Consider the following 19,986-nt stretch of genomic DNA (forward strand, 5'->3'; position numbering starts at 1 on the left):
AGGGGAGAACAGAGGAAGAAAGATGAAGAGGAGGAGGGGCAGAGGATGGATGGGAGAGAGGGGGAGAGATGGAGGCGGAGGGGAGGGAGAGGAGGGACTGAGCGGCTGGTCAAAGCTGTAAGAACACTGCAGCTGAGGTCTGGGGGCTTTGCGGGGAGGAGCTGGCAATCAGAAGGCGGGGAGGGGAGGGGGCAGCTGGCAGCCCTGTGGTGGGGGGAGGGAGAAGCTGCAGAACTGGGGCGGGGGAGGACCGTGGAGGGGGCTGACCCGAACTGATTCTTTCCCAGAAGGAATCCCCTTCACCGCGCCCACGCGCAGTGCTGCCCCTCCCAAGTTGCCGGGCTTTAGGAGACGAGAACGAGTCCCCGTGTGCTCTCTGGCTCGAAAGATACTCTTTCCGAGCAGCCTTGACTCCCCCACTCCCCAGATGGGAAAAGTGAGGCCAGGAGGCTTGTTTACAGTTTCAGAGCCTTTCACCTCTGTGTCACCCCTCCCTCCCTCCTCCTTGCTGCTTCCGACTGCGAGGCAAAGCTGAAGCCGGGGCCAGGTTCGGGGTGAGTTCTGGTCTACCCCCAGCTCTCCCACTGCCCTGCTTTCTGGCCTGGGTTTTCCCGGTTGTAAAGCAAAGATGCCTGGGGCGGGATGCAGGCTGCCCAGGGAGGCAACCCTCGTTAGGGAGGGTCCATCAACGCTCTCAGACCCAGGTATTGATTTGAAATTCTCTAAACACAGCAGAAGCAAGGCGGGGGCGGATGTGAGCGATCCAGGCAGCTGGAGGAGCTCAGGGAAGGGGGTGGGTGCAGATGGGGGCCAGGGTCACCGAGGGACCCCTGGGGGGTAGGAGCACCGCAGCGGGAGGGCTTGGAGACCCCCTGGTACCTGGTATCCTGCCCGCCCACCCACGGGTTCCTCCCCAACTCAGCAGCCCTGGGCCAGCACCAGGCCCATCACCCCCCTGGCCCTGGGGACCTGCCTGCCTCCTGTTTACAGGCAAGGAAGTCCCCGAGTCAGAGTCACAGCCAGCCCATGGAGTGGGGGAAGGATGACAGATGGTGGCATGCCATTTTAACCAGAGTCTGCAGCAGTTGGGGAAGGGGAGGGGGGACCCTAGGGCTGGTGGGGGCTGGGATCTTGCACTGCTGCCACCCCCAGAGGCCCTGCGTCCCCATTACTGTCCCCCGGCACCTCTCCCAAGCCCAGGTCACTCAGGTCTGAGGGGGCACTGACCCAACAACCATGTCACTTGGGCTGCCCAAACTCCCATGGACTCTGTGGGTGCCCCTTGGGTCTGCGGGTGTTGGGGGGGTCCCCTGCGGGGCAGTCTCTCAAGGCTCCATGTCAAGGAGAGCCCCGTGACATCCTCCGCGCCCCCGCCAGCTCACAGCAAGGACTCACCCTGGCCAGGAAGTGCCAGGCATTGGCCGGGAGTAGCAGTAGCAGGAGGGATGGGGGCCCCAGAGCCCAAAGTTCAGCCCACGGCTTCAGCTAGAATACTTAGGGCAGGTTGGGCGCTCGGGAGGGGGCTGCATTCTTATCCTAGCTCCGCACTGAAGTCGATCTAGAACCTCTTTGGACCCCAGCATATGCCTCTCCAGCGGTGAAGGGCGCTGGTCCCACCCCCTTGCTGGGAGGCAAATGAGAAAGCACACCGGTAACTCCGAAGCCCCCCTTTTATAGGTGAGGAAAACAAGACTCAGAGAGGGGAGGTCGCTTGCCCAGGGTCACCCAGCTGGTAAGGGGAAGCGCCAGGCTGTGGGTTGTCGAGAACGAGGTACATGTGAAGCCACAAAGCCGCCACACAGAGTTGTCCTCCGAGCTGGCTACTGTGGCTGTGAGCCTGCCTGTACCAGGGGGTACTTGACTCCCGGGAACTTCGCCGTTCCACGAGCCTGCGTGCAGCCAGACCTTCGCCCCTGGGACGCTCGTTCTACAGCAAGCCCTTCGGGCCAGTATTTGGTTCTGGTGAAGATAGTAGCAAGGGCAGCTATGCCTCTCCGAGCCCAGCCCTGGGCCCCATGCTGGGCTGAGCACCCATGTGTGTTGTGTCATGGGGCCTCTTAGGCACCCTCCTTGGGGGGCTGCTGCTAGCCCTGTTTTCAGGTGGGGAAAGTGAGGCTCAGAGAGGGGTGTTGACTTGCCTCAGGTCCCACCGCACTGAGTGCCAGAGCTACCACTTCTTGATCTCAGAGATGGCCTCTTAACCCTAGCGCATATCAGCCAAGCTCGACCAGACTCAGGGCTGTGGGTGTTACCCATGCTGGACTTGGCTGTGAACAGAATTCCCTTGACCTCTAGTAGAAAGCGTCGATGGAAACTGCACAGAAGTGCCCTGGGCACGGGAAAGAGGAAGCTCAGCACAGGATGGGCACATGGGCAGGGTGAGATTGGTCAGGAGGGTTGGAGAGGTCATGGTGCCAGGGAGTACTCACAGCCAGGGGTCTTTTCTGATCCCTGGGTAGTGGGTGGGGGTGGGGACTATTGCCCTTTGAGGCGGGTGAGGAAGCTGACGTCCAAGAAGGTCAGACGACCAGCACGAGGCCCGTAGGGCATAAGGGTGAGAATCGGGGCAGCGGCAAGATCCCCTAACCCTCAACCAGTTTGCTCTTCACTCTACACCAACGCTACCTCTATCCACCCTCTCACCCATCCACCTAGCCCGCTCCCCATCCATCTTCCTGTCCATCCTATGCTTCCTGTCCTATCATCTGCAGATCCCTCCACCCAGCCACTCACCCACCTACCCACTCATTCATCCATCTTCCCATCTATCCACCCATCTATCCATGTACTTACACGCTTACCCACCCACCCATCCATGAACCCATTCACTTGTCCATTTTCCCATCTACATCTCCATCCACCATCCATCCATCCACCCATCTCCCATCTATCCATCCATCCGCCGATCCACTCACCTACCCACCCCTGCGTAAGCCCATTTACGCATCCGTCTTCCCATTTACGCATCCATCTCTTCACCCATCCACCCACCCACTCATCTATCCACCATCCATCCATCCATTTATCTACCCATCTATTCATCCATCAACTCATCCAGTCATCTAGCCATCACCCAGCCAACCACCACCCACCCATGTATCCATCCATCCACCTACCACTCACCCACCATTCATTCGTCTATTCATTCTGTTTTTATTCTATAACCATTCTGAGTCCGGTTCCTTCACCTTTTAGTTTTTAAACATATGCTTATGTGAGCTGGGTGCTGATCCTGTCCTCTCTGTGGAAGTGTACCAACTCCCCATCCCCCAGTTCAGCACACCAGTTCCAACTGGTCCCCATCAAGACCGCAACTCCAGTGTAAGAGGTTCAGGCTGCTCTCCCCTGCTTGCCTCCACTTGGGTGGGATCTGGCTTCTAGGTGCTTCTTATCCTTTTCTGAGTCACTTCACCTCCCCATCTGGGCATTTCAGTCTCAAGTGAGAGGCCTCAAAAATGTGGAAATAGACCAAGTCACCAATATGGAGGCCACTTCCATAGCCTTACCACTCTGCAAAGGGCAATGATCATCAGGGCACTGGGGAGTGTGCCATGGGCACCAGTGGCGGCCATGGGATGGGCCATGACCCACCAGTCCAGGGACCAAGGATCAGAAGAATGGTCTGGACCAGGCACCTTCCTCCAACCCGCTGTGTGACAAACGGCAACTGAAAACTGAGAATAATCGTCCTTGTTCCGAGGATCCGAGAGAAACGTGGCATTTTGGGAAAAGGCAACAGCCTTTCACCAACACCATGGGGAGTTTTTTGAAGGTGTTAGCAGGGCTCAACCTTTGAGGTGTACATTACATTCTCTTATTACTAAAACCTTCCAGAAACGTTCCTTGATTCTGCTCACACCAACTAACTAGGCATTCATTCATTCATTCATTCTGCATCGGCTGTGTACTAGGACCTGTTTAAGACTCTAGAAATCAATACAAATATTTTCTGCCCCCAAGAAATGTGCCGACCCTTGGCTTGGAACAGAAACCACAGTCACACTGCATGGGTGTCAGGCGCGAACTCTGTCCTGGGGGACCTGAGGAGTGTCAACTGTGCCTGGACTGGGCGGGTGAGGAGGGGTTCCAGAGCAGGGGTGTGCTCAGGATCTGGAAGGACAAGGGTGATTGGAGAAGGGCCTTCGTTGCAGAGGGAATAGCACCTGCAAAGCCATAGGGGCAGCGGAGGGGCAGAAAGGGGAAAGAGAGGAAGAGGACCGACTCCCTTGAGTCCCTACTGTGTGCTGGCACTGTACCCAGTGTTCCCATCTCGTTAGCTCGTGGATCCTCCCAACAGCTACGCGGCTGGCATTCTATTCTCTTGCACATTTCATTGATGATAAAGCCGAGGCTCCGAGGGACCTCCCTGGTGGCGCAGTGGTTAAGAATCTGCCTGCCAATGCAGGGGACACAGGTTCGAGCCCTGGTCCGGGAAGATCCCACGTGCCGCGGAGCAACTAAGCCTGTGTGCCACAACTACTGAGCCTGCGCTCTAGAGCCCGCAAGCCACAACTACTGAAGCCCGCGCGCCTAGAGCCCGTGCTCCACAACAAGAGAAGCCATTGCAATGAGAAAGCCCCGCACCACAAGGAAGAGTAGCCCCTGCTCGCCGCAACTAGAGAAAGCCGGTGTGCAGCAACGAGAAGACCCAACGCAGCCATAGATAAATAAGTAAATAAATTTATTAAAAAGAAAAGCCAAGGCTCAGAGAGGGCCAGCAACTTTCCCAAAGTCACACAGCTCCCACATGCTGGATCTGTCGGCCTGACCCCAAAGGCTGGAGCCTTTGCTCAACTCCCCTCACCCTGAGCATCTCACCCTCAAGGCGAAGGAGAGGGAGAAAGCACCCTATTTGGGGTGCTCTTTGGGGCCGCTGAGGCTGCTCGTGCGGTCATTTGATTAACAAATATTTATCCCCTCCCCCTCAGGGTCAGGCCTCACGCTGGCCTTGGGGGTAGAGCAGTGACAACACCGGCCCCCTCTCCCTCCTGGGGCTCCCTGGTAGGGGGAGGCGATGGGGATCGAGCTCAACTCCTGGCAAAGCCCTGCTTCATCCAGACTTAAAAATAAACCCAAGTACTGTCCAGATCCAAAGACTGGGGGGCCACAGGCTCCCAGAACTGCGGCTGGGAGGCAGCAGGCAGAGCTGTCAGCCCGGAGCCCGCTCCTCTCATCAGCATGGGGCCCCAGCCTCCCTGCTTAAAGATCGCCTCGGGCGCTCTCTTAAAGATGCTAACGTTGCAGCTGACATTTGGAAGATCCTGGCAGGCGATCAAACCCGAGCTGAAAATCGGAGCTGCCGGGCGGGGGCGGGCACCAGGCAGCAGGGACCGGGGCTGGTTGGGGTCGAGGGCAACGGGGCTCAGGCAGCCGCTGCTGGCTAAGGCTGTGCTTGCAGACCGGCCCAGCACAGGTGGGTATTCGGCTCTGTGCTGCAAGGCCCCAGCAGAGGAGGAGGAGGGTGGAGAAGGCAAGGAAGGAAGCGGGAGGAAAATGGCTACGGAGAGACGGAAATCTCTTAGTTCATCCCCAGACGCAGGGCATTGTCAGTAATCAGACCAGCTGGGAAAAAATCCACAAGATGAAGAGTTATACAAAAGAGGGAAGGGCTTCCCTGGTGGCGCAGTGGTTGAGAGTCCGCCTGCCGATGCAGGAGACGCGGGTTCGTGCCCTGGTCCGGGAAGATCCCACATGCCACAGAGCGGTTGGGCCCGTGAGCCTATGGCCGCTGAGCCTGCGCGTCCGGAGCCTGTGCTCCGCAACGGGAGAGGCCACGGCAGTGAGATGCACGCGTACCGGGAGGAAAAATAAAATAAAATAAAATAAATAACAAGAGGGAAAATGGAAGAAGGTTCCTGGTGTCAATTACATTTCTGACTGCAGTGCCCAGAGCTGGGTCCCCCCAATGTGGGAGCAGAATGCTCTGAGGAAGCCGAGGGGTCAGAGGAAGGAGTAAGGAGAACGAGATTCCGACTCCACTGCTGCCTTGGACACGCGGGGCCTTCCACAAATTTCCACATGCCTGAGCCAGCCTTGTCTCCTTTCCCTTCCTTTACATCCAGTCTCCTTTCCACGTGCCCACCACGCTCCATCCACCTCCATCCGCTAACCCACCTACCTATTCACCTATCCCACCTACCCTACCTCCCACATAACCAGTTCACCCTCTGCTCTTCATCTACCCAACCATCCATCTACCTAGTTCACCAATCGTCCCCTTCACCCAGCCATCCCCCATCCATTCACCCGTCTCCACTCATCTCCCCCATTCATCCACTCATCCACTCACCCAAATGTCCATTCATCCCCCATGCATCCACCCAAATAATATTCCTCCAGCGCAGGTGAGGAACAAGCAGGCCAGATTTAGGCGACAGGAAAGGCTTCCAGGACAAAGACCCTCTACGCTGAGACGTAAAGAATGGGTAGAAGCAATCTAGGTAAAATGTGGAACGGAGGGTGTTTCCCAGCCAGATGGGAGACGAGAGACAAAGGCCCCTTAGGGAAACATCGGGTCGCGTTCTGGTTTTAGCTTAAGAGAGAGTAGTTTACCAGAGAGCCAGGGAGAGGCCAGCTCTGAGGCTGGAGTGGGCAGCAGGGGGAGGGCATGAAGCTGGGACACCTTGCCTGGCATAGAGCCAGGCACACGGGCTCGTGGGAAGGGGTGTGAAGGATGTGGAAGGCCAAGTCGCGGTCCTGCAGCTGTTCATCACTGACCCCTCCAAATAGGCCCATCCAGTTCCTGCAGCCCTCCCCCACCTCTCCATCCCCTGAAGTCCCAATGTCTCAGGGTTAGAGCCCTACAGCCCCACCCTTTCAGGCTTTTTATTTATTTATTTATTTATGGCAGCGTTGGGTCTTCGTTGCAGTGGGTGGGCTTCTCATTGTTGTGGCTTCTCTTTCTGCAGAGCACGGGCCCTAGGCATGCGGGCCTCAGCAGCTGTGTCATGTGGGCTCAGTAGCTGTGGCTCACTGACTCAGTAGCTGTGGCCCACTGGCTCCAGAGCACAGGCTCAGTAATTGTTGCTCACGGGCCCAGCCGCTCCGCAGCATGCGGGATCCTCCCAGACCAGGGACCAAACCCGTGTCCCCCGCACCGGCAGGCGGACCCCCAACCACTGCACCACCAGGGAAGCCCAGGCTTTTTCTTGATATATGTGAATTCTGGCTTCTCTGGGTCAGAGCTATGCCTTATCCTTCTTGGTGTCCTGTCCCGTGGTACTTGGTCAAAACTCAAAAAAATATTCAAGAAATAAAAATATGTATCCTGCTCCCAAATCCTCCCCTTCTTCCTCTGCGGAACCCCTTCCATACACCCAGTCACTCTGCCCAAAAGCCTGGGCGCCATCCTCTTCCCGTTCCTCTCTCCCCAGTGCCATCGCCATGTGAGTCAGTCACCCAGACCTGTCATACCTCCCTCCTCTGACATACCCTGAATCTTCTCTCCACCTGCTCAGCCACCAACCTGGATCAGAGTGGCAGCCTCCTTGCTGCTCTCCCTTCCTCCAGGCTTGCTCTCCATGAGGCCACGTGCATGGTGCAATGAGAGAGATCTTTCCACATTAGACACTTGACCATTCGATTCTCCCACTTAAACCTTTCATGGCTTCTATCTGTCCTCTGGGTAAAGTCCTAAATCGCTGTCATTGCCTATAAGACCCTTCCCAAGTTGGCCAGCGCTGCCTTCTCTGGGTTCCAGGTTCATCCCTCTAAGATTAGAAATCCATCAAGTTCATTGCTAGTCATATTGGGTCTCCAAAACCATGGTCCTGGCTGCAGCCACTGGACTGTCTTGACCCAAAGCCTAGAAACATCCTGAGTCTTCACCTCCCTGCTCATCCCCACACTTGACTCCACTTAGATCCCCCCATTCTGTCCCCAAAAGCCAGGGAGCCATCCCATGTTCTCAATCCCACGACCAACACCTGGTTGGCCCTCAGGTGAAGGAAGATACTGCTAAAAGCTACAAGAATATTCGAGTTTACCCCCAGACCCTCCCTCTCCAGGTCTGACCATTTCCATGTGTTATTCGTGCCCTTAACCAAAGCCAACTGCTTGGCTTCTTCTCTGCCTACAAAACTTTTTTTTTTTTTCCACTGATTTTATGGCTACAAAAAATTTCCTTCCTGTCTTCACATTCACAGGAAAGAGAAAGCCCTGGCCCTGACTCAGAATTGGATTCTAGCTGGAGGCGTCCTCTCCGTGGCTGGCTCCAGGGAAAGGTCTGTTCTTTCCTTGACCTTGAGCAGGAGCTGAGGCAGCCAGAAAGGGGAGAGACAGGAGCTGGGAGGGGAAGGGGGAGAGAAGCTGGGACTGTGGCCCCAGGAGCCTGCACTCTGCCCCAGAGGCCCAGCCAGGTGATGGGAAATTAGAAGAAAGGAAGGAGACAGGCCATGCCGCAGGCATAGCCAGCCACAGAGGCCCTGAGGAAGGGGAAGCAGGCGGCCTCTTCTGCCTGGTCTTCTGAGGTCCCCAGGCTGTCCCCATCCCTCGTCCCCTTGGAAACTGAACAGACCAGAGAACCGGAAGGAGAAGTAAACCACGCAGATAGATAGACTTTGCCAACCACATGGGGGGCCAACTGTGGCTGTTACAGACCCAACACTAGGTGGGGGGCATCAGTCCAGGCAACCTGGCCTTGCCCACGGTGAGCCTACAGACTAAGGACAGTGGTACCTACGGGCGCAAGAGATAAAGAAAGAAAGAAAAGTGCCCTTCTCAGAAAGGGTCTCGTTCCTTCTGGTACATGACTGAAATTTAAGAAAAACACGCATTGAGCACCTCCCGTTTGCCTAGATCCTGACTCTCAGTGATCTGACCATCTTTTCTCCAATTGAACTGGGGGCACACTTAAAGTAGGGGCTGTTTATTTCCTCCCAAATAACTTCATGTGTACTACAAAAATTAGACATGCTTTTTATAGTTATTGTAGAAAATACAGATAAGCTCAATACAGACAATAAGACCACTTATAATCCTATAATTTAATGATGGTCACTTTTGACATTTGGAGGGCTTGCTTCCCCTCCTGGTCCTCCATATCCAGCATTTTCTCTTGGAGTCTAGCACCCAATGGACTTGTAAGAAGGACTTTATGTCTGACCATTTACCTGTTTGTTCATTACTCATTAATTCCCAAAGTGCTCATTGAACCCTCAGTAGGTCACAACTTGGTGGTGGTTTAAATTCTTTGGGGGTGGAAAGAGATGTGCAGAAACCTAAGCTCATGTCGGTGTAACCCAAATAAAAGCCGAGGTTCCACATAGCTCAGTCTCAGCGCTGACTGACTTAATAGTCCAGCAGTCGAAAGTAATTTAAACGAGTTTTCTGAACTCACTTGTTCCCCAAAGAACTTCAGAGGGATCTAATTCACAACCCACGGCAATAGCTCTCAGCAGCCCTTTTATTCTCGCCCCAGTTCTCTCGACAGCAGCTCTGGAATTTTGCACAAACTCCTAAACACTTCTGATACCAACCTATAGGTTTTCAGTCACTCTGTGTTCTTCCTCTACTTTCTCAGATACTTATTACGATCTATACTCAATGGTCAAACCCTTCTCCATCCCTCCTTCTGACAGAGTGAGTGGTCAAGAGCTCGGATTCAGATCCAGATCCTGGCCCCATCGCTGACCAACTGGATAACCATTGGCAAGCCACTAGATGCTGTGCAACCCAAAGTGTGGTCCACAAGCTGGTGCTGGCCCACACACTGTTTGTTGACATGATAAGAGAAGCATAGAAACCGATAATTTAGAAACATCCATAGCAGTTTGGCACTGCCTACGTCCAATTGCGACTGTCTAGATTACAAAAGCATCACTTCCCACAGATTGGAAATTTTTTTTCTGAAAGTTCCTTCACCCCAGATCGTTTGAGAAGCACAGACTTAACCTACTCTGTGCCTCAGTTTCCTCATAAGTAAAATGGGAATAATGATGCCCCCTAAGCTCATCAGGTCCCTGGGAAAAGTAAATGAAGTTAATCTATGGAAGGTTCTCAGGACCGTGGCTGGGCACTGCGAGCTCTCATTAAATGTCAAAGTCGCTATTATTTTTGCGCATTTTCCATATTCTGCATTAAAAGCACCCCCTTTTCCTCTGAGGGCAGGGGAGGAAAGTGGATTCCGGTTAATGCATCCTACCTTAACTCCAGTTTCTAGACTTCTAGTCAACTCTTGAGATTGAAACACCCCTGTGACTGCGTCCAGAACCTCCCAGGTTGCCAAAGGAAACACCAAGTAGTTTATTCATCCACTTACTAAATATCTGTAGACCACTTACAGAGTGTGAGGCAGGAGACCCCAGTGGCTAAGAACTCGGGAGCAAAACAGCCCTGGCTCTGCTACTACTTCCTAGCTGAGTGACCTTGGGCAAGTCACATAACCTCTCTGAGCCACAGGGTTCCCATGTGAGGGCCCAGAGTGGTCCAAGGTCAGGACTCAGCCCCGACAGGCAATGCCCCCACACTTGTGGAGAGCATGACTCAGGGGTTCACTGCATCTGAGCCCAACTGTGAAGACTAGGGTGACTTCCTAGGTTGGGTTGCCGCTCTCAGAGAGTTCCACAGATGAGGAAGAATAGGTGGTGTTTTGAGGTGCCAGACTCACCAGGTATTACTTCTAGAAAAATGGATGGATTTAAGGACTTTGAATATCTGAGAATGGAGGGTTGTAGACATATAAAGGGCTCAAGGTGAGTAGACTTCTCGCCAATTGGACTTGTATTGTATGGAGCTTGTGTAATGGCCCTTTCTAGAGCATGTGGGAGATTAAAGATGGCTGCAGGCTCTCTGTCATCCTCCCATCAAGACCTAGCTGGTGTTTTTTTCCCTCTCCCCTTGAATCCGGGCTGGCCCCAGGATTGGCTTTGAAGCCTCTGCATTCACCCTTCCTGGAATGCTCCTTCTTGGAAGCCATGTAAAAATCCACCATGCTGTGAGGAAGCCCTGGAGAGGGAGGGGGAGAGAGAAAGAGAGAGAGAGAGAGAGAGGGAGGGAGGGAGGGAGGGAGAGAAAAGAGAGGGGCCAGTGGGGGAGCATTGAGGTTCCAGACCTACAAAGTAAGACTTCTTGGACCTTCCAGCCCAGCTGGCGGCTAAATGCAACTGAGTAAATGCCACCCCACGCCCCATGCTTCTCTTGATATGGAGCTCTGTATATGCGGTAACGTTTTCTGGTCTCACACACAGTTATAGACTGAATTGTGTCTCCCCAAAATTTGCATGTTGAAGTCCCAGCCATCAGTATCTCAGAATGTAACCATGTTTGGCTATATCTTATAAGAGGTAATTACTTTGGGGGTTTTGTTTGTTTGTTTTTTGGCTGTGCCACACGGCTTTCAGGAGCTTAGCTCCCTGACCAAGGATTGAACCTGGGCCCCGGCAGTGAAAGTGCAGAGTCCTAACCACTGGACCGCCAGGGAAGTCCCAAGAGGTAATTAAGTTAAAATGAGGCCTTTAAGGTGGGCCCTAACCCACCAGTGTTCTTATAAGAAGAGGCACACACAGAAAGACACCAGACACGTGTGTGTGTGCACACAGAGAAAAGACCATGCGAGGACACAATGAGAAGAAGGCCGTCCACAAGCCCAGGAGAGAGGCCTCAGAAGAAACCAACCCTGCTGACACCTTACTCTTGGACTTCCAGCCTCCAGAACTGGGAGAAAGTAAATCTCTGCTGTTTAAGTCTCCTAGTCTGGTATTTGTTATGGCTGCCCTAGCAATTCATCCACACGCCTGATACTCAGGGGTGGAAGAGGGACAGGATAACCCGCAGACATTGCTCCTTTAGAAGGGGGAGGGCTGGGAGGGAAGCCGCAGGCACTGTGCGTGGCGATCCTGAATCCCGCTGGGTGCACACTGTGGGGGTCACCTCCCCCAGGTGAAGAAAACACTCTTCAATCTGTGCTCCCTCAGAACTGCTCCCAGCCCCCTGTTCCCTGTGGCCCCTGGGTCGCCCTCTGGGAGGACTTCCTTTCCCATCACCTCCTTGGCCACATCGACGGGGCTCATCAGCTTTCCTCCCTTTGGGGTCCAGATGCTGTTTGAAGTCAGGAACGGTCACAGCCTCTTTTAGTCCAGACTGGCAGCTCTTTTGACAGTGTGACCACGTTCAGAACTTAGTTACCCTTTTCTCTATTTGTTGCCATTCAGCTTCTTATGCTGAAGATTTTTCTAGACCTGTCTCTCTAGACTTTATCACAGGTATCTTGAGCTCACCAGAGGGTTTTTTTTTGCGGTACGCGGGCCTCTCACTGCTGTGGCCTCTCCCGTTGCGGAGCACAGGCTCCGGACGCGCAGACTCAGCGGCCATGGCTCACGGGCCCAGCCGCTCCGCGGCATGTGGGATCCTCCCGGACCGGGGCACGAACCCGTGTCCCCTGCATCGGCAGGCGGACTCTCAACCACTGCGCCACCAGGGAAGCCCCTCACCAGAGGTTTTAACCAAGGGAGTGCTGGTCATATGCCTATGCAATCTTTACCCTGACACTGGGTCTTAACTAGACTCTATCACCCGAGGCATTTCTTTTTTAAAAAAAATTAATTTATTTATATTTATTTTTGGCTGCATTGGGTCTTCGTTGCTGCGCACGGGCTCTCTCTATTTGCGGTGAGTGAGGGCTACTCTTCCTTGTGGTGTGCAGGCTTGTCATTGCGGTGGCTTCTCTTGTTGCGGAGCACGGGCTCTAGGCACGCGGACTGCAGTGGCTGTGGCTCGTGGGCTCTAGAGCGCAGGCTCAGTAGTTGTGGCGCACGGGCTTAGTTGCTCCACGGCATGTAGGATCATCCCAGACCAGGGTTCGAACCTGTGTCCCCTGCGTTAGCAGGCGGATTCTTAACCACTGCACCACCAGGGACGTCCAGCAGGCAGATTCTTAACCGCTGCGCCACCAGGGACGTCCAGCAGGCAGATTCTTAACCGCTGCGCCACCAGGGAAGCCCCGGCATTTCTTAGTTTTATTATTTCTTCATAAGTCTAGAATATTCTTTATTGATTATTTGTGGATTACCCATTTTGCAGGTCTCTACATAAAGATTCAAATTTACAATTAGACTTCTCAGACAATACATTTCTGGGGACACAGACAGTTAAAATTTAAACTCATTATCTGCTCCAAGGTCACATCATGTATTCCAAACACCCATGTATTAGAACTTTGACTAAAATGTCATTTGTAACTCGAATTTGCGGAATCAGCTAACTGCCGGAGGGGCAGGACCTGGGTCTGTTGTGCCCACTTGTCATGCAAAGAGCAGGCTTTTCCCACAGTGGGGCTGGGTTTTCTCTAGGTTTTCTGGAAGACAAACTGCTGGGGTGGGGGTGGGGAACGTCACCTTTTCCCACTGGGGATGAGGTGTTTACACCCAAGCTCAGTATCCTACAGGGGCCCCCTTCCCCTAATGGCATCTCTGCATCCTCCTGTGGGCTCCAGGCCTCTGGGCACCGGGCCCGTGGAGCTCCTGCTTCCTTTCTCTTTCACTGGCTAGAGATGAGAAATCGTTGCATTTTTCAATGCTGCAAACCCATAATTTCTGAGTTTTCCCTTTCCCTGTCTTTCCTGCTTGTAAGCAGGCTGATTCCTTTCAGAAGGCATCTCTGATGTGCTTGTGAAAGTCAGTGTATGAGTTTGCTAGGGCTGCTGTAACAAAGCACAACAGAACTTCATTTTCTCACAATTCTGGAGGCTGGTTCTCACAATCAAGGTGTCAGTGGGATTGTTCCTTCTGAAGGCCCGGAAGGAAGGGTCTGTTCCAGGCCTCTCTCCTTGGTGTGTAGAGGGCCATATTCTCCCTGTCTTCACGTCGCCTTTCCTCTGTACACATTTGTATGCAAATCTCCTCTTCTTAGAAGGACACCAGTCATGTTGGATTAGGGCCCACCCTGAAGACTTCATTTTATCTTAATCACCTCTTTAAGGACCCTGTCTCCAAATACAGTCACATTCTGAGGTACTGGGGGTTAGGGCTTCAACATATGAATTGCGGGGACTTGATTCAGCCCATGACATGTAGCGAAAAGACATTCTAGACATTTCTGTTTCCCAAGCTCTTCAGCTAAAGCCACAAGCGCAGTATAGTATCAGCTTTGCAAGTTACCGTAGACAAGAATCTTCCCAAATGTTTCCCACTGTATAACATGGGTCACCATCTCTCCTACCCCCAATAACTGATTCTTTGTCACCTGTCACCTGTTACCTACTCTTAGAGCCAGTGCTACAAATTTTTGATGCTGCCAGTTTCTGTATTGGTCAGATTTTGCTACATAACAGGCATTCCCTAAATATAAGTACATTACCATAGCCAAGGTTTATCTTCATTCAGGTTTAATGCTGCCCACAGTTTGCTTGCCCCTCCGCTCCACCACTCTGCTTCACATGCTATCTTTATTTTGGGGTCCAGGCTGAAGATGCAGCCCCTATCTAGGACGTGTAAACCTGAGAGAAAAGAGCCAGAGAGCTGGCATAACCACGGGATAGATTTTCAGGCTTCTGCCAGGAACTGGCATGTGGTCACTTCTCACAGTTCATCAGTCAGAGCAATTCACATGGCCAAGCCTGCTGCCCGTGGGTGTGGAAGCGTGCTCTGCCCATAGGGAGGCACAGTGAGTCGCTGACCCCAGGGCAGGGAGGTGTCACCTTCTTAGGGTCCAGAATCACTGGGAACAATGGCACCATTCACCACAAGAGTTAACACTGGTTAACATTTACCAGATGTGGGGCTTTGTGCCGGCAGCCTCACATCCTCAGCTCATTGACTCATCGTCATAGCCCCATTTTACAGAGAAGAAAACTGAGGCCTTGAGAGAGGAAGAGACTTGTTCACTGTCTAGTATGATAAACAAGATCTACGAACATGCCTTGAAAAAGCCCTAAGGGTCTACACGCATATGGGGTCTTACTCCTGTCACTTCTCTTCTCGGCAGCCGGGGTGAGAAAACACTTGGTGAGGAGGGGCTGGCTCAAGATATGGCCCATGGGGCACGCTCATGAATGTTGGCCGTGGCAATGTTCTCAGGGTGTCAGAAGAGCCCATTCCTTGGGGAGCCCACACCCCACCTTTTAGCTCAGCTCCACCTGGCTCACCCTGCCCTGCAAATCTAGGAATTCTGCCAGAGCCACTGAGGAGGGCAGGGGGCTTACAATAAACACAACTCTTGGGGGAAAGGGAGAGGAAGAGTCTCGCTCCATCCCAGGAGCCCGCGTGCTATGTGAGTCTGTGCGGATCGCCTGCTTGGACACACCTCTTCCTGCTCTCAATGTCTCTGGGAAGGTTGAGCATTTTCTGGTTCATTCGTTTTGTTTGTTCGCTTGTTTGTTTGTCTGTTGGGAGCAAATGAGGAGCTTAAACAATCTTAGGACCTTATTGTTCTTTTTTTTTTTTTTTTTTTTTTTTTTGGCGGTACGCGGGCCTCTCACTGTTGTGGCCTCTCCCGTTGCGGAGCACAGGCTCCGGACGCGCAGGCTCAGTGGCCATGGCTCACGGGCCTAGCCACTCTGTGGCATGTGGGATCTTCCCGGACCGGGACACGAACCCGTGTCCCCTGCATTGGCAGGCAGACTCTCAACCACTGTGCCACCAGGGAAGTCCTGACCTTATTGTTCTTATCCTTGTTTTCCAGATGGGGAAACTGAGGCCCGAGAGGTAGAAGCAACTTCCCACAGCCAGTGGTGATGCTGACCTAAACCCCACCGAACATGAGGCCCACGTGGGACCGGATGGGGAAGTAGTTAGGGAAGGGGGGGCCTCTTCGGCTTCCCAGGGTTGTCCTCGGGTCTTCCCAGGCCACCAGGTCAACAGGCTTGTCCTTCAGTAACAAGGAAGATGTAGGTGTGACAGTGATTCCCGGGGAGAGGGACAGAGTCCAGGGGCCCGAGATAATGGAGGGAGTGCCTGGCAGGGGGCAGAGGGCACAAAAGATGGTGTGAGGACACCCTGACATACATAGGACACACATGCACACATGCATACCGCACACCACACATACTGCATTCACACCTCTTCACACACATACCATATGTAACACACCCCACACACACTCCATACTTAACACACATACCACACACACACCAAACATAACAGCCTCACACGCACACCGTACATCACATACCACACACCACCCACAGCATACACACCACTGCAGACTTTTTCTTGGTTTTGACACCCAACTCAGAGGTGGTCTTTTTGTACTGCAGATTTTTGAAAACATCACCATTAGGAATAATAACAAAAATAGTAATGAGAATAGCGGGCGTTCATTGAGAACTTGTTGCGGGTCAGGAGACTCGTGAAGGCTTCGCACGGACCCCTTCACGGAGTTCCCACCACCCCTGTGAAGCAGGTGCTGTCGGTGCCCCCATGGGGAAGTTGGGTACCACGACTGGGAAACTGAGGCTCGAGGATTTGGAGCTTGGAATGGATGGAGCTGTCACTGAACATGGGTCAGCCTGTCTCCAGAAGCCACACTGAATGTTCCCTTCCATGCGCAAACAACAAAATCAAGAACAAAGGCCCCACCTCGCTGCACACAGAGCCTCTCCTGGCTGACTTAGGCTCTCTCCGTGGATGCAAGGTTTGCGGTCCCCCTCTGGTGGGCGGGGGCAGTTTGGAGGGGAGAGGGAGGCAGGGACAGGGGGCCAGAGAAGGTGCTAAAGGCGGAGGAGAGGGAGATGGCTACTGCCCCCCCCCCCCCCCCCCCCCCCCCCGAGGGACACAGACCACTCCACCTCCTCAGGGCAGGGAGGTGGGGAGGGGCCCTGCCGGAACAGCCCAGACTGGGTCCTCTCCGCACGGCTTCCACACCCCGGGGCCCCCAGGTGGCCGGGTGAGGGGTTTCCTTCCCCTGTGGGGTTGAGGGCTGGGACCCCAGGACTCCGCTTTCCCTGAAGCTATCTTCCCCACCCAGCCCTGGTCCTAGCAGGGCACCAACTAGCCTGTCCCTGGGGAAGGGGGGGGCTCCCCCAGACGCCCTTGTCCTCCCCGTGCACCCTCGGTACAGCGGCCCCTCCGATGCCAACAACGCTGCCTGCTGCGGAAGGCCAGCCCGTTCTCTGCAGCCCTGAGAGGGCAAGAGTGGACACAACCTCTGTGCCCATCCACCGGGGACTGGATCACCGCGCGCGGGGGCATGCGCACAAGGGGACGCTATTCAGTCACGTGGAAGAGCGAGGTCGCCACACGTATAGACCTGGAAAGGAGACTGTAATGTGTAAAGGAAACTAAATTGCCAAACAGGATGTATAGCACTGCCCGACTTTTATCAAAAGAAGTATTTATATGGGCTTCTATTGACAGAAGAAACTGGAAGTCTTAATCTCTGGACGCTGGTTATCTAGGGAGTTGAATTGGGAGGTGTTGGGAGGGAGATGATTTTACTATTTTCTTTATACCTTCTGTGGTGTAACAATGAAGATGGCTCATTTTGCTAATTAAAAAAATCAGCAAATGGTGGTGGGGGGGGGCGGGGAATGGGGCATCCTGGCTGTCTGCAAAAGATACCAGAACTTACTTCCCAGCCTCAGTTCAGGCAAAGTGGGGGCTCCGTCCACAGGGCCGGGGTTCTTTTCTCCCCTCCAGATGGCTTTCTCTCCATCTGCCTCAGCAGGGGGACTACTGGGCACCTTTAAGCATCACTCCCTTAAGTTGGGACCAAGAGGCATTCTGAGACGAACCGCAGGGTCTTGGCCTAGAGACGTCTGGAATCTTCAGAGTGAGACAGGTGGGTACATACTCATAAAGCTAAAAGTCATCATCACAATGGCGGTGGGAGGGCACCTCCCAGTGCTCTGTGTTCTGCCCAGGGCTTCACATGCGTTAACTCTTCCAAATACGACCGTAATTCTGTGAGTTTTCTCATTTCACCAGTGAGGAAACTGAGTCTCAGAAGGGAGCCCTGGGGAGCAGACCCAGGGGGGTTCTGTGCCCCAGCCTCTTCAAGGACAGAATCATCCAACCACCAAGTCATTCCCCAGGAGACACCAGGCAAGAACAGGGAGTGCAGTGGACACAGGAAGGATGCTGGTGACAGAGCCACCTCCGTAATGCAGTGCACGCATTGACATGGTCCTCATGGGAGGTACCATGGGCTCCAGCTGAAGGTCAGAGAGAAGGCCATGGCCAAGGTCACTGTGCTGGAAAGCATCATGGCTGGCTTTGGAGCCCTGGTTGGTCCATCTGATGCAAAGACCTCCTTGCCCAGACCCCAGCTCAGCGTCCAGCGCCGATCAGAGCCCCGTGCTCGATGCTGCATAGCGCCTGGCATCCAGCATATGCTGAACACCCAGTCAGCCTCCCTCTTTGCCCTGATCCTGCCAGGGTGTGACCTTGGCCGTGTCATTCTCCGTTTCCAGGCCTCAGTTCCCTATCTGTGCAGGGAGGGTGTTGCCCCGGGGGTGTCGCCCCGGGGGTGTCCTAGCTCCCCTCGCAGCCTCAACATCCTAGACTTCCACTGCAGAAGCCAGGAAGAGTTGGTGGGGTCCCCCGGGGCTGGGGCAAATTTGGGGGCCAGGGCTCCTTTTTGGAGGGACTCAGCAGAGCCCCGCCGACAGCCCCCAGCACCCCCCAAAACAGCAGCCCCGGCCAAGCCTGGCTCCCCACCTCCATCCCTTGTCCCATTCCACCAGGCTTGGTCCTCGCCCCCCCCATCACACCGACACCCTTGCCTCTGACCGGGGCTGCCCCCCACACTGGCCGGTGCCCGAAGCGCCTTGAAAAATCTCTCTCTGGCATCCCTTCCCCAATACACAGCCCCAACTGGCAGCGAGGTGAGCAGAGAGTGAGGGGGAGAGAGGAGAGAGCAGAGAGAGAGGGTAAGCAGAGAGGGAGGGAAATGCAAATGTTTTTTATCCTCCTTTTCTTTTAAATGCTGAAACCCGCCTTGACAGCCTCTGAAAATAAATGGCACCGACTTGCTGGGATTTCAAATTCCGTGATTAAGGGCTGAAGCGAATACTTCTTCCCTCCCTCCCTCCTGCCTCCCCCGCCCTCCCTCCGTGGGCTGATAGAGCGGCTCGCGGGGCCGGGGACAGCTTTTTGCGAGCCTGCCAGGAGCTCTGATACGCAGCCTCCCGCCGCCGGCAGCGCTTCGGCTCCGGGGTGTTTATCAGGAGCGCTCACGCCGGCAGCCCCGGAAGCAGCTTTAAATCCCCTCCCGAGCCCGGCGGGCCCCCCTCCTCGAGGCCGCACGCCGCTCACACAGGCACACACGCGAGCACACACACATACTTGCACCTGTGCACACGTGCACAGCATACACACGCGCCCGTGCACGCACACGTGCACAAAGGCACACACGCACGTGTGCACACATGCGCACAGCACAATACACGCATGCACACACCTAGCCTGGGTGGGTCTCTGCCTGTTCTCTAACCAAAGCCTAGGAAGCCTGCAAAGTTGGGGGGATGAGAGGAAGAGGGGAAGGAGGAGGCTTGTGGAGAGTGGGGGGAGGGGCCAGGAGGAGAGAGGCCTCCTCCGGGTCCACAGTTTGCAGGGGCTGCCTTGGGGTGGCCTCGTGAGGACAGCTTTGATGCAGCAACAAGCCAAGCGGCCTTTCTGATTAACTGCTTACTGCCCACCTCAGACCCCAGTGGCTCTCAACTGCCTGTCGCCCCCCTGGCCGCTCAGGTTCTGCCTCACTGCTGCCAGCTCCCCCCAGGCCCCCAGGTTTGGATTCTGGAAGAGGAGAGGCTTGCACAAGACAGGTCTTGTGGGGCGCAGGGCAGGGCGGCCCCACCAACCCCTGGGACCTCAACAATGAGGAGGCTGCTGGGCCAGTCCCCCTTCTGTGGGTCTGAGAGCTGAGGCTCTGGGGCAGGGAGTCACCCACATGGAAAGCGGATGGTCTGGGTGGACAGTCTGATGGGTCTGGGGAGGGGTGGGGATGGGGTAAAAGAGAAAAGCAGAGAACCCTCCCCTGATTCTGCTAGGGCCACCCCTGCTCAGAGACAACTCCTGCAGGGACTCTCCAGGCTCACTCTGCCATCAGGACACT

General features: G+C 54.4%; 1 long non-coding RNA gene across 1 annotated transcript; it reads left to right on the forward strand.

The window, feature by feature from the left end:
* Positions 1-393: 393 nt before the first annotated feature.
* LOC116756051 lies at positions 394-17,996 on the forward strand. Its single transcript, XR_004350515.1, has 5 exons — positions 394-554; positions 8,145-8,222; positions 15,616-16,566; positions 16,900-17,712; positions 17,859-17,996. It is a non-coding gene; the product is annotated as an uncharacterized LOC116756051 (long non-coding RNA).
* Positions 17,997-19,986: the final 1,990 nt, after the last annotated feature.

The sequence above is a fragment of the Phocoena sinus genome, chromosome 6 (genome assembly GCF_008692025.1).
Source record: "Phocoena sinus isolate mPhoSin1 chromosome 6, mPhoSin1.pri, whole genome shotgun sequence".
NCBI lineage: Eukaryota > Metazoa > Chordata > Mammalia > Artiodactyla > Phocoenidae > Phocoena > Phocoena sinus.